Source organism: Eubalaena glacialis, chromosome 11 (assembly GCF_028564815.1).
Source record: "Eubalaena glacialis isolate mEubGla1 chromosome 11, mEubGla1.1.hap2.+ XY, whole genome shotgun sequence".
In the NCBI taxonomy this organism is placed as follows: domain Eukaryota; kingdom Metazoa; phylum Chordata; class Mammalia; order Artiodactyla; family Balaenidae; genus Eubalaena; species Eubalaena glacialis.
This window is the reverse complement of record NC_083726.1, coordinates 9129828-9139699: the sequence shown is the minus strand read 5'-3', so window position 1 is coordinate 9139699 and position 9872 is coordinate 9129828.

Sequence of the window (9872 nt, the reverse complement as noted above, 5' to 3'; positions counted from 1 at the left end):
TCACCCTGCCGCCTCCTGTGAGCCTGCACAGCCTCCGAATGGTTGAAAGGGAACATGAGGAAGGCTGGCCTCGGGTCACACTGCACTCTCTCGGGAGCGGGGCTGGATTGAGCTAGGTGGGAGCCTGGGGAAGGGGAAACCCCCAGTATCTCAGAATGTCTTTTTTATTTATTTATTTATTTATTTATTTATTTACGGCTGCGTTGGGTCTTCGTTGCTGCGCACAGGCTTTCTCTAGTTGCGGTGAGCGGGGGCTACTCTTGGTTGCGGTGTGCAGGCTTCTCATTGTGGTGGCTTCTCTTGTTGTGGGGCACAGGCTCCAGGCATGCGAGCTTCAGTAGTTGTGGCACTTGGGTTCAGTAGTTGTGGCTCGCGGGCTCCAGAGCGCAGGCTCAGTAGTTGCGGCACATGAGCTTAGTTGCTCTGCGGCATGTGGGATCCTCCCGGACCAGGGCTCCAACCCGTGTCCCCTGCATTGGCAGGCGGATTCCCAACCACTGCACCACCAGGGAAGTCCCTCAGAATGTCTTTTTTACAGAGGTCATCAGATTGACATGAGGTCATTAGGATGCGCCCTAATCCAACATGATGGTGTCCTGATAAAAAGGGGAAATTTGGACACAGACACATGTGCACAGGGCAGACACGTGAAGAGACGCAGGGAGTTCGCCATGTAAAGGTGGGAGCTGGAGGGAGGTGTCTCCACGCGAAGGAACCCCGACGACCACGACGCTTGCCAGCCGCCACCGGTAGGTGGGAGGGAGGGAGGGAGGCCTGGAACAGATTTTCCCCTCGCGGCCCTCAGATCACACCTTGATCTCAGACTCCTGGCTTCCAGAACGGTGAGATGATAAATTACTGTTACTTTAAGCCACCAAGCTTGTGGCCAAGGAGCCCTAGGACACTAATACAGGGATGACGGTGGTGGCTCAGCTTCCCCTCTCTTGTGGGAGCCCTCAGCTTGGACAGGCCACTGACTCAGCGAAGCCAGCTCGACCCCCGTTGGACGGCTCAGGTGACACCAGTACGCCCGTTGGAAGTCCCCGCCCCCATCCCAAGGGAGCTGCGGTGAAGACTCGGCTCTCACCCTATCACGTTTCCCATATAGACTAGGGAGTTGGACGCGGTCCCGGCGGATCTGCAGGGGCCAGCTGCAGACACAGAAGAGAGAAATCACAGAAAGGCACACGCTCACTCCCGACCCTGTCCCGCCCCCTAGATTATTTTAAAATTCTTTAAAATTCAGAATTTTAATAATCAATTGCTTGTGAATATCAAGCATCTCTATTTACTGTATTCTTCCATGCCGTGATGGTGATGGGCTGAGAAGCTGTCGAATACTGCTTATGTTCTCATGTTAAACAGCAGAGCGTGGCTGCAAACCTCCACAGATTAGTCATTGAAATTCACCCTTTTAAAGATTGTCATCTAGGCGTCGAGGCAGACTCAGGGTGGATAATCACCGCTGCCCCCTTCCAGCTCATCTCAAGAATGTGAGGTATTCTGGTCTTTGTGTAATATTGTTTCCAACAGCTCTGGCTTTTAGGGGAAGGAGCGGAGATTAATGAGCCACATGAAAACACTAATTTCCATATATTAGAGATGATGAAATATGTTAATGGTTTAAACAAAGCTAATCTACAAGATTAAGAATGTAAAAGACAATTTTAAGGGCAGAGACTCCATACTGAGTTTTTGGCAACTGGTTAGAATGCTGATGCTTCCCTGTGCCAGGAGAGGGGCTGGAGGCGGCACAGCTAGTGGCAGGACGGGATGCCTCCTGCATCAGAAACCCGGGGGAGGCGTCCCGCCCGCTGCTCAGAGCTGTGTGACCTTGAGCCATTGACTCAGCCTCTCTGAGGCTCCAATCTCTCATCTGCCTCGCTCTCTGAAGAGCCATGAGACTAAAGAGAGATGTATTCAAGTGCTTTGCCACCTGTAAGGTGTCCCACAAACGTTAGGAAGCACAAGGCCAAGGGGATTTGAACAGACTGAGCAGTGAAAACCTTCTGAGATGAATAACCGTTAAGCACAACGAACCCATGTATTGAGATTTTCCACCTGTAGCTTCCTAAGATGCCCTAAAAGAGGAAATCTACAGGCTTCGGGATGAGACTTGTCAGCCAGCTCCCACCTGCACGGCAGGTACAAGAGCCTCTGGACCTTTGGTTCCTAAGTTGCTTGCCATTACTGTCCCCACTGGGGACCACAGCTGGCGAAGGGCACCTCCCCTCAGTAGAGCCTTGATGATTTAGTGGCCAAGGTGGCAGGGCCACACTCGGCAGTGGTTCCCAGCAACCCAGTAAGCTGGTCTGGGATCTGTCCAGTCACAGACAAGACGGCTGTGCTTGCAAAGGAGGCCACTGCCCGAGGACCGCCAGCCCGGTCCCCACCACAGCTTTGGGGGAGAAGGCAGGGAAAGCCCGTCCTCCCTGTGGGCTCTCAGGGCCTCCAGAGGCTCCTGTTTATTCAGGGGCACATACATGGATCTCGAGGCACGGTGGCATCTTCTGTAAGGGCACCTTGTCTCAGGAATGTAGGAAGCTTTGGCTTCGTGTTTCCCGTGTCCTCTTTCACGGTCCCCATGAGGGGAGGTGTGCCTGCCGGCACTGCCTCAGGTCCTGCTGTGCTCCCACTAAGGCTGGGCCCTGCCTCCCAGCCTCGCATCGCAGACTGACCTCCCTCCCCTATGACCGCCTCTTTCAGCCTCAGACCAACTTCTCAGTTACGTCCCTTCTGGCTCCTTGTCCAAAGGCTCGGCAACCGCCAGCTGACATGGTCCACAGTGGGTCTGTATTGACCGCCATCTGCCCTGTGAAAGGGACAGGCTGCTGTGCCTTCTGTGCCCCCGCATTTGTTTGCCTCCCTCTTGCTAGTTCTCTTTATCTTTGGAATTTGTGCTTTTCACGCTGTGTATTTATTCTCACCTTCGGCTTAATCTCGTGTGTTACTGTTTCTGGTTCAGTCCTTTCCCTGTTTTTGGTTTTTTGGGGGTGGAGGGAATACAGGTGGAACAGACAGGTTGAGGGTTAATAGAAGCAGCTCCTCCGGGGACCCCCTGGGACTCTCTCACACAGAGAGTGTGGACGTAAAGCAAATATCACACCACTAGCCCAGAGATAATGAAACTAACCACCAAGAGTCACTATGGAGAAAGAGCTCCCCATCACTTTTTCTTTTTTTTAATATTTATTTATTTATTTGGTTGCACCAGGTCTTGGTTGCAGCAGGCAAGCTCCTTAGTTACAGCATGTGAACTCTTAGTTGTGGCATGTGAACTCTTAGCTGCAGCATGTGGGACCTAGTTCCCTGACCAGGGATCAAACCTGGGTCCCCTGCATTGGGAGCGTGGAGTCCTATGAACTGCGCCACCAGGGAAGTCCCCCCATCACTTTTTAAAAAATGAAGTATGAGCATATTACTGTCATATGTAACTGAATCAAAACTAATTTTTTCTTTAGTTTCTGTTGGCTGTTTCTGGGTTGCTCTCTGTGGTTTTCAAGTGCATATTATATACTCCAGAGGCAGAGACCCATCATAGAAATGAAAATTCTCCACTGCTGGGGTGAACCAGTGAACGTAATCCCCAATTAAAACCGTGTGTGTGGGCTTCCCTGGTGGCGCAGTGGTTGAGAGTCTGCCTGCCAATGCAGGGGACACGGGTTTGAGCCCTGGTCTGGGAAGATCCCACATGCCGCGGAGCAACTAGGCCCGTGAGCCACAACTGCTGAGCCTGCGCGTCTGGAGCCTGTGCTCTGCAACAAGAGAGGCCGCGATGGTGAGAGGCCCGCGCACCGCGATGAAGAGTGGCCCCCGCTTGCCGTAGCTAGAGAAAGCCCTCGCACAGAAACGAAGACCCAACACAGCCAAAAATAAATATTAAAAAAAAAAAAAAATCGTGTGTGTGAGGCTACATGGCATTTCCCAGGTTTAATTATGTGGGAAAAAGAAATTGGGGAAGTCTCTCCACCTCCAAACCAGCTCTTACTGTGTTCTAGCTTTCTCCAGGCTCTGCTAATTTGGGTCTAGACGTGAAAGAGGGCAGGGAAGGGCTGGGGAGTGTGTGTGGAAGCAGAAAGCTCCTCAGCAACAGGAACCAACGGCAGAAGACCCAGAAGGTCTGCGGCGGCCACTTTAGCTGAGCGGTTCTAGAAACTGGGGGCAGCCGGCTGGACAGCAGGGTGTGGATGGGGAGGGCAGCTGTGCATGGCAGGAGCTCCAGCTCCTCCCCAAGCAGGGGACAGACAGGCTAGGCCCACCCATCTTACTCACTTTCCCATCCCAGCCAATGGCACCACCGCCCACCTGGCTACCCTCACCCCGAATTGCGAGGCAGTGCAGCCAGCTGTGCAAGCACAAGCTCTACACCCAGACAGACCAGGGTTCCAGGTCTGGCTCTGACCCTTACAACTACCTGTGCGACCCTGAACAAGCGACTTCCTTAGCTTTTCTCAGCCTCTGTTTTCTCATAAGCAACGTGGCAATCGCTTCCTGGTACAGTTGTTGAGAGAATTAAAAAGTGCTTAGAACATTGTTAGCAGTCAATGAATGGCAACCATTCTTATTGTTGTTGTTGATACACACACACACACACACACACACACACACCCCCCCCCCCAGAATTCTGGAGCTCATCCTTGATTCATTCTTATTTCGCATCCTCCAGTTTTAATCAATAACCAAGTCCTAGAACTACTGCTTTTTGCATTTTGCTTCGTTGTTCTATGGCGTAAGAATGATGCAGTAAGACTATAGGGGACAAGTTCTCAACTGCAGCACAACTGAACACACAGACTGTCATCTTTTATAATGGAATTTTACTGTTTGAATAGCTACGAATGTCCGAAGCCATAATTCTACGATAATTACCACATCTTTGAGAACTTTCTGCACCATCAGTGAGAAGACAGAATTTGAAATTACCAAACACCTAGTTTCTTCTGAGCCAGTTGACTCTTTTCTAAGCCTGCCTGCTGATAAAAGGTGGCACGTATATTCTGGCATAACGATCATATGGTTGGCCTCCCCAAATTACTTGGTGTTCTGCAAGAAATAAAAATCTCTCAGTTCCACATACCTAAACCCTTTTTTATCACATCTCAGAATCCACTCTATTAAAGTGAAACCTACAACAACAGTCCCCAATATACTGAGTACGTAACTGATTTGCCAAGTTGTCCTCTGCTCCCTTTCTCTGTCAAATGAAGGCACACGAAAGAAGGGACTCCTTGGGCAGCCAGGAGCAAACCACTGTCACCACAAACTCATTTGGTGAGGAGATGAGTCACCAAGGTCTCCAAAACCCCGTTTTAAAGGCTATTTTTACCCGTTTGTGAATGGATTTTGGAAACCCTTTAACCCCCACGTTTCTATGACACTTCATTTTCAATACGATCCATTTCCTTGTCACTCGGTCCTTTTCTGTTATGTAGTCTATAAATGCTACCTACCCATCACCTACTGTGTCGACGCATAAAGGGAAACGAAAGTGCTCACATTTCTGACCCACCAGTTCGCAATCCTATCCTCAAATTCTCCTAGTTCTGGCTCCCAGCTTTTGTACATGCTGTTCTCTCTGCCTAGAAAATTCTCTCTCTACCCTAACCCCCTTTGCTTTACTAAATCCTTCTTATCCTTCAGAATTCAGTTTGGACTTCATTTCCCCCGGGAGGCAGTCCCTGACGCCCAGATCAGAGCTGGTTGTGGCTTTCTACCAGGCTCTCCCACACCGTCCTGTGCTTCCCAAATTCACAGGACTTACACGTTACACTCTAATTGTCCATTTATCTGTCTGTCTCCACTAAACCGTGCCTCTGAAGACAGGACCGCATCCATCTTGTTCACCATTGTACCCCCAATGTCTAGCAAACTGCCTACTCATAAAGGGCGCTTAATAAATGTTTAAAGAATGAACACATGAGTAATTGACAGTAAGTAAACTGTAAAATATTTTTATAACTGCCTTATAATAAGATCCTCAAGTTCCAAGTAAAATGATTAAGAGAATAACATCTAATGAAGTATTTTTAATCTGAGATAATTACAAAGTCAATCAGAATATAGCCACTCCTAATTTAAGCCAAGTTTGCTCTATTCGTTTAATGGAGTTGGCTAAATAGAAACTCAAATAAGTGCTTGTTAATTATGCTAATTAACAAATGGTTGAATTAAAATATATGAGCTATGTAAAACCTAGTTAAAATCTGAAGTTACTATGTGCATGCAACAAGCACATAGTAAGTAAAGTAATTTCTCAAAGGGATAGTTTTTGTTGCCTCAATTATTTGTGGGGTTTCTCTAAACGAGTAAATTTCAAGATGTCTGACGTAGCACTTTTTGGTGATGGGGGGGTGGGGAGTGAAGAATGCTTTATCTCTGGAAACTTTTTCTTCTCAACTGTTGGCAATGTACAACTAAGAAATTCTATAGCCACTACAAAAAAGAGATATTGTATCCTACTACCCCTTAAGAATCCATTGGTGGATTTCCCAGATGCATGAAGAAAGCCAACAGAAGATGTCTTAAGAGTTCATACTTATTTTATGCTCTGCTTTATTCATAAAGAAGTTTATTTGCCCAACATGTCATTAGTGGCATTTATTTCAATAATACTGGAATTCATATTTCAGCTCAAAAGTTATTTCCTTAAAGAATTCTTTCACCAGGTCAAATCCTATATATTATTTCCCAGAACTATTAGCCTCTCACATTTAAAAAAATAATTTGATTAATCTATCAAATTTCTCCAGAATTCTAGAACTCAAGCTGTGTGAGGACAGGAGCTATATCTGATTTTGCTCAGCACTGTATCCCCAGGGCCTGGTACAGAGTCTTATAAATAATAGGCACTGAAAAAGACAGAGACCTGACAGGCAAATGATCACATAAGCCACTTTTCCCAAAGAGCACTTGTTGAGTTCAACAAATTCCAACCTTCATTTTGATGGCCTTGAAAGGTGATAGGAATAGAAATTACTGCACACAAGGTGGGGCATCTAACAAGAGATACTCCTTACAGCAAAGTGGAACCCAATGGCTATGCATTGAGAATGAATTAGAAATGAATCATCTCTTATGAGGAATTTAAGTCTGAGATCAACCTGGGTATTCTAGAAAATTTCAAGCCATGACCTTGATTTACCTAACCAGTATGGTGGTGCAATAGCACCTGGCACTTGGCAGAAGCAAAAAACAAATTCTTGTGTTAATTGTACAAATAAATTTTCAAGTGTCATGACCAGCACATAGTCAAAAATAATCAGGTACGTTGGGACTTCCCTGGTGGCACAGTGGTTAAGAATCCACCTGCCAATGCAGGGGACATGGGTTCGAGCCCTGGTCCGGGAGGATCCCACATGCCGCGGAGCAACTGAGCCCGTGCGCCACAACTACCGAGCCTGCGCTCTAGAGTCCACGAGCCACAACTACTGAGCCTGCGTGCCTAGAGTCCGTGCTCCACAACAAGAGAAGCCACCACAATGAGAAGCCTGCACACCACAACGAAGAGTAGCCCCCTCTCTCTGCAACTAGAGAAAGCCTGTGTGTGGCAACGAAGACCCAACGCAGCCAAAAATAAATAAATAAATAAATTTATTTAAAAAAAAAAATCAGGTACACAAGAAACATAACATCATGAGCACAAATCAGCAGGGCAATAGATAACAAAAACAGACCTGCAAAAACCTTAGGTTCTAGAATTACCAGAGAGTACAATAAGCTGGGAAATTAAGAAATATACTTCTACATTTCTTCATGATAGGAATTAGAATATATTTTGAGCCAAAAGACAATGAAAATATTATCAATACCTATCAAAACTTGTGGTTCAATGCTGAAGCCACTTCAGAAAATAGTTTGTCAACTCCTCAAAAAGTTAAACATAAGAATTACCATATGACCCAGCAATTCAACTCCTAGGTATATGACCAAGAGAAATGAAAACACATGTTCACACAAATTCATAATAGACAAAAAGTGCAAACAACCCAAATGTCCATGATGAATTGATAAACAAAATGTGGTATATATCCAGATAAAGCAGTATTATTCAACCATAAAAAGGAATGAAGTACTGATATATGTTACAACATGGATGAACCTAAAAAACATTATGCTAAATGAAAGAAGCCAGACACAAAAAGCCAAGTATTATATGATTCCATTTATATGGGATATTCAGAATAGGCAAATTCATGGAGACAGAAAGTAGATTAGTAGTTGCCAGGGGCTTGGAGGAGGGGGAAATGAGGAGTGGCTACTAACAGGTATGGATGTCTTTTTTGTGGTAATAAAAATGTTCTAGAATAGGATAGTGGAACCTTGTGAATAAACTAAAACCACTAAATTGTACACTTTAAAAGGGTGAATTTTATGGTATGTGAATTATATCTCAATTTTTAAAAATTGTGGATTGCAGCTATGTAAAGGAAAATTTATAGCCTTAAATGCATGTATTAAGCCATTCTTAAAAGTTCCTATCAAGAATACTTTCTAGTTTACTTACTGTTCTTATTAGTAAGAATTCTATACTAGTTTGCTTGCCATTCCTAGTAACAAAGATATGCTTGAAAATATCTGCAAGAAACATAGACCTATGAAAAGCAATAAAGCAGATTTTAAAAGAACCAAGTAGAATTCTAGAAATGAAAAATACAATAACTCAATTAAAAACCCTATGGGGAGATTTAACAACGGATTAGACGTAGCTGAAGAGAGAATTAGTTAACTGGAAGGTAGGTTGGGAAATAATTACCCTGATTCATGCAACAGGTATGCTGAAGTATTCTGTTGTGAAGTGTCATGCTATCTGAAACTTACTTTCAAAGGGCTCAGCAAAACATGTTTTTGTGTGTGTCTACCTACATAATGTGTATACAGACATACATGTGTTTAGCAACAGAGGGAGATAAAGCAAACATGGCAACATGTTAAAAATTGGTGAATCTGAATAAAGGCTATATGGATGTGCAATGTACAACCGTACACTGAACATTTTTATAAACTATTCTATTCTAAAATTTAAAAATGGTAAATTAGCAAAATGGTAGCACTTACAATAGCATAAAAATATCAAGAACAAAGAATTAGGTCTTTAAAAAAGAAATAGAAGCCCTCTGTGGGGGAAATAATGAGCCTATTGAAAAACATTAGGAGAACATTTATATGGACATAGATAGAGATATACCATGTTCATGGATTAGAAGATTAAATTTTTAAAAATTCCCCCAAATTGATTAATAGACTTAATGCAACTTTGTTCAAAATCTAATAGGGCTTTGGAAAGAACTTGACAAGATGATTCTGTAATGCATATGGAAGACAAAAGGGCCAAGAATAGAAAAACCCTCTTGGATTCCAAACACTACACACTGTATTTTTTTTGTCCCTACCTCAGTGGTGGCTCTTTCTCAGCTCCTTCATTGGTTCCCCAACTTCTTCCTGATCTCATGTTAGAATGCCCCAGGGCTCAGGCCTTCAACTCTTTTCCACTATCACACTGACTCCTTTGGTGATTTCATCCAGCCTCATAGCTCTAAATAAAAATCAACTACTAACTCTCAGCCTCCATTCCAATCTAGACCTGTCTCTCAAACTCACTCTCATATCCCACTGTTTACTTGATATCTTTAATTGTTTATCTGATAGATATCTGATATTTAACAAAATGAATGCCTCAATTTTTTTTCTGTCTTCAACTTTCCTCATCTCAGTTGATGGTAACTTCATCCTGAATTTTAGTTGCTTAGTCCAATACCTTGGGTTCATCTTTGACTCCTCTCTTTCTCTCATATATTTTATCCAACCCATCAGCAAATCCCTAAACGAATCACTTCTCACTTTCCTTTACTATGCTCACCCTGGTTTGAGCCACA